General features: G+C 44.6%; 1 pseudogene; it reads right to left on the bottom strand.

Annotated features, from left to right (window-relative positions):
• LOC120053180 overlaps nucleotides 1-13684 on the bottom strand; it is a 72383-nt pseudogene that overhangs the window by 29437 nt on the left and 29262 nt on the right.

Here is a 13684-nt window from a genome sequence, read left to right as displayed (position 1 = left end):
GGGAGGGCCTTGCATGCATCGTGGAAGTTAGAGTAGCAATTGTCGAGCATCTTACTCGATCGTGTACTGCAATCGATATGCTGATAGCCTTGTTCTCAAATTAGCTTTGTTAAAGTCCCCAGCTACAGTAAATGCAGCCTCAGGATATATGGTTTCCAGTTTGCATAAAGTCCAGTGAAGTTCCTCGATGGCCGTCTTGGTATCCGATATACATGGCTGTGACGATAACCGAGGAGAGTTCTCTTGGGAAATAATACGGTCTGAATTTGATTGTGAGGAATTCTAGGTCAGGTGAACAAAAGAACTTGAGTTATTGTATGTTATTACAATTACACCATGAGTCGTTAATCATGAAACATACACCGTACAGTAGGTTGGCTGCCAGGACAGCCAGGAAGGACTTGCCTAGGATCTGGAATGGGACCACAGTACGTGGGTGGAGGGATGCCCCGATGTGGGCCCACTGGCACTGTGAGGGAGAGAGGAACGTTTGTGGTTATTCCAAACAAAGGTGTTGGGTTATTCAGTCATGTCACTCAGCAAATATTTTTAGGAAGATCCATTGTCAGACAAATACTACTACTCACTTCCCAATAGAACACATATTGGTGTTGAATCCCTAGATGTAACTAACATACACTACATGGCCAAAAATATGTGGACACCTGCTCATCAAACATCTCATTCCAAAAAAAAACTTTGCTGCTATAACAGCCTCCACTCTTCTGGGAAGGCTTTTCACTAGATGTTGGAGCATTGCTGCCGGGACTTGCTTCCATTTTAGCCACAAGAGCATTGGTGAAATCGGGCACTGATGTTGGGCGATTAGGCATGGCTCGCAGTTGGCATTCCAATTCATCTCAAAGGTGTTCGATGAGATTGAGCAGGCCAGTCAAGTTCTTCCACAATGATCTCAACAAACCATTTCTGTATGGACCTCGCTTTGTGCACGGGGGCAATGTCATGCTGAAATAGGAAAGGGCCTTCCCCAAACTGTTGCCACAAAGTTGGAAGCAACAGAATTGTCTAGAATGTCATTGTATGCTGTAGCGTTAAGATTTCCCTTCACTGGAACAAAGGAGCCTGAACTGGAACTCGGTAGTGAGTGTTACAAGCGAGGACAGACAATTTTTTTTAAAAAAATTTTTTTTTAGCTTGTGTGGCCTACCACTTTGCGGCTGAGCCGTTGTTGCTCCTAGATGTTTCCACTTCACAATAACAGCACTTACAGTTGACCAGGGCAGACATGTGAGGAACTGACTTGTTGTAAATGTGGCATCCTATGATGGTGCCATGTTGAAAGTCACTGAGCTCTTCAGTACGTGCCATTCTACTGACAATGTTTGTCTATGGAGATTGCATGGCTGTGTGCCTGATTTTACACACCTGTCAGCAACGAAGTGTGGCTGAAATAGCCAATACACTAATTTGAAGGGGTGTCCACATACTAGTGTAATTCTTGTTCACTCGCATAACTAGCCAATACATTTATTTACAGCTGACCGCTAATTTTCAAGTGTTGATATTCAAGTGTTCTCACACAAAAGGTTTGATTTAATAGCTTTAAATCCCATACTTTACTCTACTTTGAGCCAGTGCAACAGCCATTAGTATCTGCAGCTAGCGATGTACAGTACAGCACGACCCCAGAGAGAAGACTCTGGTGCCCTGCTCCGTTCACAGGAGTCTTTTGATTAGAAATGCTGAATCCCCGAGGCAGGCCTTCCCCCGGGTTGAGAGGGATAGTAGGGGCTGCAGACGAGTCTATACAGTACTGGCCTTTGATCACTGCTTCTTGTTTGATGACTGCCTCTATGAGTCCAGCATGGAGAGGAAATTCAACCTCCTGATGACAGGAAATAGGTCTCCGTAGGATGGGGCTGACTGGTTATTATTATGAACACGTACGCCATGAAGAGGCCTTATTAAAGCTGGATATAATAAAATATTTATATGAGAACTTGCGATAGTGGTAGCACTGGGAGCTATACTTTCACTATTCTAATCTACTGAGCCATTAACTTTATGTTCATATCCTTATCTTTTATAATTTATTATTGTTGTTGCATTGTCAAGAAGGAACCTACAAGTAAGAATTTAATTGAACAGTGTATACCAACTGTATCCCTTACATACGACTAATAAAACTTGAAACTAATGCTGAGCATAATATACACAGTTTGAACTTTCAGGGGCTCTAGTCACTCTAAAGTGATTCATCCTATTCTATTATGGCTAATAATAGCAATATGTAGAATCAAATAAAATAAAATGTTATTTGTCACATGCGCCGAATACAACAAGTGTAGTAGACCTTACCGTGAAATGCTTACTTACAAGCCCTTAACCAACAATGCAGTTAAGAAAATAAGAGTTAAGAAGTGATTGACTAAATAAACTAAAGTAAAGAAAGTAACGCAATGAAATGACAATGAGGCTATATACAGGGGGTACCGGTACAGAATAGAGGTTACTATTTTTCAACGCCGATACAGACACCGATTATTGGAGGACCAAAAAAAGCCGATACTGATTAATCGGACACATTTTTTTTTTAAACATTTTTTATTTGTAATAATGACAATTACAACAATACTGAATGAACACTTATTTTAACTTAATATAATACATCAATCAAATCAATTTAGCCTCAAATAAATAATGAAACATGTTCAATTTGGTTTAAATAATGCAAAAACAAAGTGTTGGAGAAGAAAGTAAGTGCAATATGTGCCATGTAAAAAAGCTAACGTTTAAGTTCCTTGCTCAGAACATGAGAACATGTGAAAGCTGGTGGTTCCTTTTAACATGAGTCTTCAATATTTACAGGTAAGAAGTTTTAGGTTGTCGTTATTATAGGACTATTTCTCTCTCTACCATTTGTATTTCATATACCTTTGACTATTGGATGTTCTTATAGGCACTTTAGTATTGCCAGTGTAACAGTATAGCTTCCGTCCCTCTCCTCGGTCCTACCTGGGCTCGAACCAGGAACACATCGACAACAGCCACCCTCGAAGCATCGTTACCCATCGCTCCACAAAAGTCACGGCCCTCTGCAAGGGGAACAAGGTCTCAGAGCGAGTGACGTCACCGATTGAAACGCTAATAGCGCGCACCCCGCTAACTAGCTAGCCATTTCACATCGGTTACACCAGCCTAATCTCGGGCGGTTGATAGGCTTGAAGTCATAAACAGCGCAATGCTTGAAGCATTGCGAAGAGCTGCTGGCAAACACACGAAAGTGCTGTTTGAATGAATGCTTACAAGCCTGCTGCTGCCTACCACCGCTCAGTCAGACTGCTCTATCAAATATCAATTCATAGACTTAATTATAACATAATAACACACAGAAATACGAGCCTTAGGTAATTAATATGGTCAAATCCGGAAACTATCATTTCGAAAATAAAACGTTTATTCTTTCAGTGAAATACGGAACCGTTCCGTATTTTATCTAACGGGTGACATCCATAAGTCTAAATATTGCACAACCTTCAATGTTATGTCATAATTACGTAAAATTCTGGCAAATTAGTTCACAACGAGCCAGGCGGCCCAAACTGTTGCATATACCCTGACTCTGCGTACAATGAACGCAAGAGAAGTGACAGAATTTCCCTAGTTTAATATTGCCTGCTAACATGAATTTATTTTAACTAAATATGCAGGTTTAAAAATATATACTTTTGTGTATTGATTTTAAGAAAGGCATTGATGTTTATGGTTAGGTACATTCGTGCAACGATTATGCTTTTTTCACAAATGCGCTTTGTTAAATCATCCCCCGTTTGGCGAAGTTTGGCGAAGTTGGCTGTCTTTGTAAGGAAGAAATAGTCCTCACAGTTCGCAACGTGTCACGGCTGTCGTCCTCCTCTTCTGACGAGGAGAAGCGATAAGGATCGGAGGACAAATACGCAGCGTGGTAAGTGTTCATGATAATGTTTTTATTTAAACTCAGAACACTAAACAAAACAATAAACGATGTGAACAAACGAAACAGTACCGTGTGGCGACAAACACTGACACGGAAGACAGAATCACCCACCAAAAAAAAAACAAGCAGCGTGGTAACAGACAGCAGCAGCAGCAGCAGCAGCAGCAGCAGCGATCGGAGGACTCCTGGACCTGGGAGGAGATTCTGGACGGCAAGGGACCTTGGACTCAGGTTGGTGAATATCGCCGCCCCAAAGCTGAGCTGGAGGCAGCGAAAGCGGAGAGGCGGTGGTATGAGGAGGCTGCACGTAAGCGCGGCTGGAAGCCAGAGAGGCAGCCCCAAAAATTTCTTGGGGGGGCACACGGGGAGTGTGGCTAAGCCAGGTAGGAGACCTGAGCCAACTCCCCGTGCTTACCTTGGAGAGAGAGGGACCGGGCAGGCACCGTGTTATGCCGTGAGGTGCACGGTGTCCCCGGTGAGCAGGCATAGCCCAGTGCGGTACATAGCAGCACCTCGTATCGGCCGGGCTAGAGTGGGCATCGAGCCAGGTGCCATGAAGCCGGCTCAACGCATTTGGTCTCCAGTGCGTCTCCTCGGGCCGGGGTACATGGCACCAGCCCTACGTATGGTGTCCCCGGTTCGCCAGCACAGCCCAGTGCGGCCTATTCCACCTCGCCGCACTGGCTTGGCTATGGGGAGCATTCAGCCTGGTAGGGTTAGACAGGTTCGGTGCTCAAGACCTGCAGTGCGCCTCCATGGTCCGGTCTGTCCGGTGCCACCTCCACACACCAGCCCTCCGGTGGCAGCCCCCCGCACCAGGCTGTCTCTCTGTCTCCTCACTACAGGTGCTCCCGTCTGTCCAGCGCCACCTGAGTCTTCCATCTGTCCAGCGCCGCCAGGGTCTCCCGTCTGTCCAGCACCGCCTGAGCCGCCCGTCTGTCCTGAGCCGTCAGAGCCGCCTGCCAGTCAGGTGCTGCCAGAGCCGCCCGCCAGTCAGGAGCTGCCAGAGCCGCCCGCCAGTCAGGAGCTGCCAGAGCCGCCCGCCAGTCAGGAGCTGCCAGAGCCGCCCGCCAGTCAGGAGCTGCCAGAGCCGCCCGCCAGTCAGGAGCTGCCCCTCAGTCCGGAGCTGCCAGAGCCGCCCGCCAGTCAGGAGCTGCCAGAGCCGCCCGCCAGTCAGGAGCTGCCAGAGCCGCCCGCCAGTCAGGAGCTACCAGAGCCGCCCGCCAGTCAGGAGCTGCCAGAGCCGCCCGCCAGTCAGGAGCTGCCAGAGCCGCCCGCCAGTCCTGAGCTGCCCCTCAGTCCGGAGCTGCCAGAGCCGCCCGCCAGTCCTGAGCTGCCCGCCAGTCCGGAGCTGCCCCTCAGTCCGGAGCTGCCTCAGGGTCGCGGCTCAAAGGACGCCAATAAAGTGGACTAAGACTATGGTGGAGTGGGGTCCACATCCAGCGCCAGAGCCGCCACCGCGGACAGATGCCCACCCAGACCCTCCCCTATAGGTTCAGGTTTTGCGGCCGGAGTGGCCGGAGGGGGGGGGGGTACTGTTACGCCCTGACCATAGTTTGCTTTGTATGTTTATATGTTTTGTTTGGTCAGGGTGTGATCTGAGTGGGCATTCTATGTTGTATGTCTAGTTTGTCTGTTTCTGTGTTTGGCCTGATATGGTTCTCAATCAGAGGCAGGTGTTAGTCGTTGTCTCTGATTGGGAACCATATTTATGTAGCCTGTTTTGTCATTGTGGGTGTGGGTGATTGTCTATGTGTTAGTTGCCTGTGTCTGCACTGTTATATATAGCGTTACGTTCGTTTTGTTGTTTTGTATTAGTTTGGTTAGTGTTCTTAAATAAATAGAAGAATGTATTCACTTCACGCTGCGCCTCGGACCTCCTCTCTTTCTCCCGAAGACGATCGTGACACAACAAGCCAGGCATCCCAAACTGCTACATATACCCTGACTCTGTTGCACAGGACGCAAGAGAAGTGACACAATTTCCCTAGTTATATGAAATTCATGTCAGCGGACAATATTAACTAAATATGCAGGTTTAAAAATATATACTTGTGTTTTGATTTTAAGAAAGGCGTTGATGTTTATGGTTAGGTACTCATTGGTGCAACGACAGTGCTTTTTTCGCGAATGCGCTTGTTAAATCACCCGCTTGGCGAAGTAGGCTGTGATTCAATGATAAATTAACAGGCACCGATTATATGCAACGCAGGACAAGCTAGATAAACTAGTAATATCATCAACCATGTGTAGTTAACTAGTGATTATGTTAAGATTGATTGTTTTTTATAAGATGCGTTTAATGCTAGCTAGCACCTTACCTTGGCTCCTTGCTGCACTCGCATAACAGGTAGTCAGCCTGCCACGCAGTCTCCTCGTGGAGTGCAATGTAATGATCGGTGTCCAAAAATGCAGATTACCGATTGTTATGAAAACTTGAAATCGGCCCTAATTAATCGGCCATTCCGATTAATCGGTCGACCTCTAGTACAGAATCAATGTGCAGGGGCACAGGTTAGTCGAGGTAATTGAAGTAATATGTACATGTAGGTAGGGGTAAAATGACTATGCATAGATAATAAACAGCGAGTAGCAGCAGTGGAGCCTTTTGAACCTAGACTTGGAGGTACGGTACTGCTTGCCGTGTGGCAGCAGAGAGAACAGTCTATGACTTGGGTGGCTGGAGTCTTTGACAATTTTTTGGGCCTTCCTCTGACACCGCGTAGTATAGAGGTCCTGGATGTAGAAGAAGAAATGTAAGTAGAGCACGTTGCATTCTGGGAACTGTAGTTTGTTATTAACCCATAATAACACAAATGTCCCCCTTATCTTACCTGGGCAGTGCCTCGAACACAGTCCAATCAGGCATCCAGGTGCAGCCAGGCACTGAGTCCATAGACAAAGGCCCCCAGCATTGGCAGCATGTAGAACAGGAAGTGCAGAATCTACAACAGGGATTACATCATAGGATTACATCACAAGTGTCTCAGAGACCTCCGTGTGATTCCAGCCGGTCCGCTCCACCGTGCAGCTCTGACACTCCAATGGAGAATTAATATAGATATTAATGCAGTACATCTTCATCCTTGCTAGGGCACTAACAGCGTTACAGCAGTACAAGCACTCACACAGAATACAGATAATACTGCTTCTGGCTGCATAAACACACAAACACTCACTCACTCACACACACTTGAAGTGCTTTCACAATGCACACTGAGGACCAAATTGTAGTGTTCAAATAGAGGTCATTACATTGACTCTCACTTGCACTTCAACAGAAAATATTTGGAGCTTGAAAGTCAGGTAGCTGCTGAAGTAATGGCATCAAATTATACCTTTGAACAGTGGCTTTTGTTCTAGGGATGTGGTCCTGATGAATCCTAATGAATTGAGCACAGAGGCTGAGAGCCAATCACACGTTGCCCTTCAGTCCTTGGAGCAGTGTCTGTGTGCTGCGCCCGGTCATCTGTCTGCCGTGGTTGATCACCATCAATGATTAAAAAGGTTGATCAATGCAAAAGCAGGGTAACACTATGCACACCGCCCCTACACACACCTGCATTGCACACACATGCTTTGACACACACATGCTAGCTAGAGCATACACACATGCACGCATACACACACACCTCCCACCCAGTGTGTTGCTGATGGGGGGTTCAGGGGAAGGAGGATTAGCTTATCAAGTTCTCAGCATGCCGTTCCCTGCCTGATCAATGCTTTGCCATTGTTCCTGGACTGTAGCCACAACAAGGTCTTTAGATAACATATTGACTCCGTTAAGAACCCTAATAAAACAAAACACCCAGCTTTTGAAGTAAACCCAGGCGGCCGTTGAGACCGGCCCAGTCACAACCACATTCTCTTACCTAACAAATAAGAGACGATGAGCCAACCTGGCCTCTCAGCCCTCTCATTGTGGCGTAATGATGAGATACACATAAGGATGTCATAAGGATGTCATAAGGTGAATGCACCAATTTGTAAGTCGCTCTGGATAAGAGCGTCTGCTAAATGACTTAAATGTAAATGTAAATGATACACAGAGAGGAGAGAGAGTGCAGGCTTCAAGGCAACTCCAAGTGATCTCTGGATGGAGTGGCTATTACATTGTTATTTAAAACAAAGTGGGTTAGCGACTATTAAGGGATGCCACTGAAACTGCAAAGAGGCATGCTCTGTGTCTGAATACCCAAAATAACCTTGGGGTAGCCCACCGGGTCCTTCAGATATGGCTCATACTGGCCAAGGTAGACAGAACAGGCCTCTAGAGGGGAGTCAAGAGCTACCCCCCCACCCCCACACACACACACACGAGGAAGGTTACAACATGATCCTCTAGGCAAGAGTACTTTATAAACTACTCATCTGTAGGATCAGTTATTGTAATACAAACCCTGTCTGGTCACAGGAGAACGTGATAGAGAACAAGTATTGAATGAAAATCACATTAAAACATAATAAGTAGGTACATTTTCCCACAAATCAGACAAATCATCTTCAAGCGGCTTTTTGCGAGGGAAGTGTCATATGAGACCACCCATATGACATGACTGAATCAGCACAGAAGATGTTGCACATAATCTATGTATCATAAACAAATCATTATCTACTACAAAGACAGGTGGCACATGAGGGAATCACTTATATATGCATTGACTCTTTAGGCTGTACTAAAATTGGTGCGCTGAACCAATCCTAATAACATTTTATTTCTGATGTTTTATTTTTGAGTGTTTATTGAGTGTGTATTCAGGCCCTGCTGGCTCACCAAGCTCCTGAAGAGAGTGAAGGACATGGTTCCCAGTATCAGCAGCACCAGGAAAAGGTCTGTTGGGCGCCAGATGAGACTAAAACTTTGATCATAGTGGGCCTAGAATACACAAACACCTGGGGAGAAGAAGCTTCTTTAGACAGATGATATGCACTCAAACACAGCCATTAATACACACTTCTGAGAAGATATTGTGAAACAGCATTACTAGGACCAGGAGTTTTTCCTGATCAAGTCTAACTCTGAGCCATAGAAATAGAATGATGAAAACGGGCTTGGAACCTTTAACCCTCGCATTTGACTGGTAAACTCATGGGCACAGTCACAATGGCTGCCTGGTACTGTGACGCAATACTTTTTATGGTAACATAGAATATTCATAAAAATTATGTTTACTGATGTGGCTCATGCAATGGAATGTATTTTTTGTTATATCAGTTTAGTTGAATCAACAAATCACAGCACATATTGAAGGGTACACCTGCTTTGTGCCTATTGGTACACTCGCAATGGCCGCCAGTACACCCATTATGCCATCCTTGACTTGAACAGATGCCGCGCTCTAAACAACTGGGAACTCTGAAAAATACGAGGTCAAATCATGATCTCAGTGATCTTTCTAGAGCTCCGACTTGAAGAGGCCCGAGTTCACGAGTTGCATGACCGTTCAAATCTATTTTTCCCGGTAGCAGCTAATTATTTTCTCAGTTTTGAACACATTGAAGTCAGAAGTCAGAATTTTTGGAGTTCACAGTTGTTTGGAACTCGGCAGTATGAGTCATAACCGTGTAAATCTCTCTGGGACAAGGTGACTTTTATCAACATATTCGCCTGTATTTACCCCCAACAAATGAAACGCTAATAAGCTGATAATGTGGCTATTATAAAGAACTACAAATGCAATGATGATGATCTGGACGAGACTGACACATTGAGGCAAAGGTAAGAATCTCTGGATTAACTATCTAATGTTAGCTAAATGTAGTTATGAATAAATTGGCAAAATGTCTTTAAATATACCTGTTAGCAAAGGTGCCAGCTAGAGATGAAGTGCAGGAGCTTGCAGGGATTTGTAGTCTTGCATGATGTTTACTTTGATGCTAATTAGCATTTTCAAATCTGAGAGTATATACACTACCGCTGACCTTCTAGGCAGAGTTGCAAAGAAAAAGTCATATCTCAGACTGGCCAATAAAAATAAAAGATTAAGATGGGCAAAAGAACACAGACACTGGACAGAGGAACTGTGCCTAGAAGGCCAGCATCCCGGAGTCACCTCTTCACTGTTGACTTTGAGACTGGTGTTTTGCGGGTATTATTTATTGAAGCTGCCAGTTGAGGACTTGTGAGGCATCTGTTTCTCAAACTAGACACTCTAATGTACTTGTCCTCTTGCTCAGTTGTGCACCGGGGCCTCCCACTCCTCTTTCTATTCTGGTTAGAGACAGTTTGCGCTGTTCTGTGAAGGGAGTAGTACACAGCGTTGCACGAGATCTTCAGTTTCTTGACAATTTCTCGCATAGAATAGCCATCATTTCTCAGAACAAGAATAGACTGATGAGTTTCAGAAGAAAGTTCTTTGTTTCTGGCCATTTTGAGCCTGTAATCGAACCCACAAATGCTGATGCACCAGATACTCAACTAGTCTAAAGGCCAGTTTTATTTCTTCTTTAATCAGAACAACAGTTTTCAGCTGTGCTAACATAATTGCAAAAGGGTTTTCTAATGATCAATTAGCCTTTTAAAATGATAAACTTGGATTAGCTAACACAACGTGCCATTGGAACACAGGAGTGACAATTTCTGATATTGGGCCTCCGTACGCCTATGTAGATATTCCATAAAAATCATCAGTTTCCAGCTGCAATAGTAATTTACAACATTAACCATGTCTATACTATTTCTGGTCAATTGGATGTTATTTTAATGGACAAAAAAATTTGCTTTTCTTTTAAAAACAAGGATATTTCTAAGTTACCCCAAACTTTTTTTAAATTGTTTTATTTTTATACTTTGTTTTTATTGTAGGAACACAAAGAAAGTACAAATAAAGTTTTTTTTTTTAAAAGAACAACAAAAAAGATCTGGCAGTTATAGTGCATGTCATACCTTCATCATATTAGTTATATTGACATCTTTGAATTAGACCTTTTCCAAGTACGAAACCCATTTTTCCCAGTATTCCTGACCTCTCTCCTCTTGTGTTCTTAAAGCAAAGGTCATACGCTCCATGTGGTGTATTTCTTTTACAATGTCGATCCATTGTGTCACTGTGGGAGGGTCTTTTTGTAGCCATTTCCTAGTGATAGCCTTTTACTGGCTGCCAGTAGGACCTTCAAGATGTACTTTTCTCTATTGTGTACGTTCAGGTATTTCCCCCAAGTACAAAGAAATGAATGTTTGTTCTGTCAAATCCCATTATTTTTCCAATGTTAGATCTTATTTCTCCAAAGTAGGTTTCGATTGCGGGGCAAGTCCAAAAGATATGAGAGTGATCCACCCTCGATAGGCCGCATTCTCTCCAACAAGGATGTAGGGAGCCAGTCTGTTTTGATTTCAGTTTAGGTGTTATGAAGAAACGTACAACCTTCTTCCAACAGAATTCTCTCCATGACCTTGAGTTGGTGGCGCTTTGAGTCTCTAATATGTTCAACCATGTTTCATCAGTTATTTCAATGTTAAGTTCCTCCTCCCATTTCTTTTTAATATAGTTTGTAGAATGTTTCTTTGAGGATTGAATACCCAAGTAGAGATTTGAGTTTTTTTGTTACTCCCCAAATTGTATGAGTTAGTGAATACTTGGATTAATTTTGTAGGTGCTCAAGGGTCAGTCACTTTTATCTCCCTTACGAAATAGTGTCGAATTTGTAGGTATCTGTAAAAATCTTGTTTATCCAAGCCATGTTTTTTACTTAGGTCCTGGAAGTTATCTAGGTCCCCATTCCTTATAATTGTACTGAATGATGTGATGCCTTTCTGCGTCCATTGTTTAAATCTGCTGTCCTGAGTTGCAGGGATGAAGCTGTCTCTAATTTATTTTGCTTAACTACCCTAAACCATGTCTTCAGAGGGAAATGAATCCACTGATTTTGTCTACTGTATATTTCTATTAGCATGTCCTTATTTCCCAAAACTGACTGTATGGGTGTCTCTGTCAAAGTAGTCTCAATGTCTTTCCATTTGGATTCGTATTCTGAATTGCACCAACACACCAGAGGTCTCAATTGGGCCGACACATAATAATCTTTTAGGTTTGGTAAGGCCATACCCCCGCAGTTTTTTGGTAATTGTAATGTTGTATATCTAATTCTTGGTCTCTTACTGTTCCAGATAAACCTTGATATCCGTTTATCCCATTCTGTAAACTGTTTAGGCGTTACCCCAAACTTTTGAACGGTAGTGTATATACACTGCAGGGAACACTAAAAATAACACATCCTAGATCTGAATGAATGAAATATTCGTATTAAATACTTTTTTCTTTACATAGTTGAATGTGCTGACAACAAAATCACACAAAAATTATCAATGGAAATCAAATTTATCAACCCATGGAGGTCTGGATTTGGAGTCACACTCAAAATTAAAGTGGAAAACCACACTACAGGCTGATCCAACTTTGATGTAATGTCCTTAAAACAAGTCAAAATGAGGCTCAGTAGTGTGTGTGGCCTCCACGTGCCTGTATGACCTCCCTACAACGCCTGGGCATGCTCCTGATGAGGTGGCGGATGGTCTCCTGAGGGATCTCCTCCCAGACCTGGACTAAAGCATCCGACAACTCCTGGACAGTCTGTGGTGCAACGTGGCGTTGGTGGATGGAGCAAGACAGGATGTCCCAGATGTGCTCAATTGGATTCAGGTCTGGGGAACGGGCAAGCCAGTCCATAGCATCAATGCCTTCCTCTTGCAGGAACTGCTGACACACTCCAGCCACATGAGGTCTAGCATTGTCTTGCATTAGGAGGAACCCAGGGCCAACCGCACCAGCATATGGTCTCACAAGGGGTCTGAGGATCTCATCTCGGTACCTAATGGCAGTCAGGCTACCTCTGGCGAGCACATGGAGGGCTGTGCGGCCCCCCAAAGAAATGCCACCCCACACCATGACTGACCCACCGCCAAACCGGTCATGCTGGAGGATGTTGCAGGCAGCAGAACGTTCTCCACGGCGTCTCCAGACTCTGTCACGTCTGTCACATGTGCTCAGTGTGAACCTGCTTTCATCTGTGAAGAGCACAGGGCGCCAGTGGCGAATTTGCCAATCTTGGTGTTCTCTGGCAAATGCCAAACGTCCTGCACGGTGTTGGGCTGTAAGCACAACCCCCACCTGTGGACGTCGGGCCCTCATACCACCCTCATGGAGTCTGTTTCTGACCGTTTGAGCAGACACATGCACATTTTTGGCCTGCTGGAGGTCATTTTGCAGGGCTCTGGCAGTGCTCCTCCTGCTCCTCCTTGCACAAAGGCGGAGGTAGCGGTCCTGCTGCTGGGTTGTTGCCCTCCTACGGTCTCCTCCACGTCTCCTGATGTACTGGCCTGTCTCCTGGTAGCGCCTCCATGCTCTGGACACTACGCTGACAGACACAGCAAAGCTTCTTGCCACAGCTCGCATTGATGTGCCATCCTGGATGAGCTGCACTACCTGAGCCACTTGTGTGGGTTGTAGACTCCGTCTCATGCTACCACTAGAGTGAAAGCACCGCCAAAACATCAGCCAGGAAGCATAGGAACTGAGAAGTGGTCTGTGGTCACCACCTGCAGAACCACTCCTTTATTGGGGGTGTCTTGCTAATTGCCTATAATTTCCACCTGTTGTCTATTCCATTTGCACAACAGCATGTGAAATTTATTGTCAATCAGTGTTGCTTCCTAAGTGGACAGTTTGATTTCACAGAAGTGTGATTGACTTGGAGTTACATTGTGTTGTTTAAGTGTTCCCTTTATTTTTTTGAGCAGTGTATATTGAT

This window comes from Salvelinus namaycush, chromosome 9 (genome assembly GCF_016432855.1).
Source record: "Salvelinus namaycush isolate Seneca chromosome 9, SaNama_1.0, whole genome shotgun sequence".
NCBI classification, from domain to species: domain Eukaryota; kingdom Metazoa; phylum Chordata; class Actinopteri; order Salmoniformes; family Salmonidae; genus Salvelinus; species Salvelinus namaycush.
This window is presented reverse-complemented; position numbering and strand designations above follow the sequence as displayed.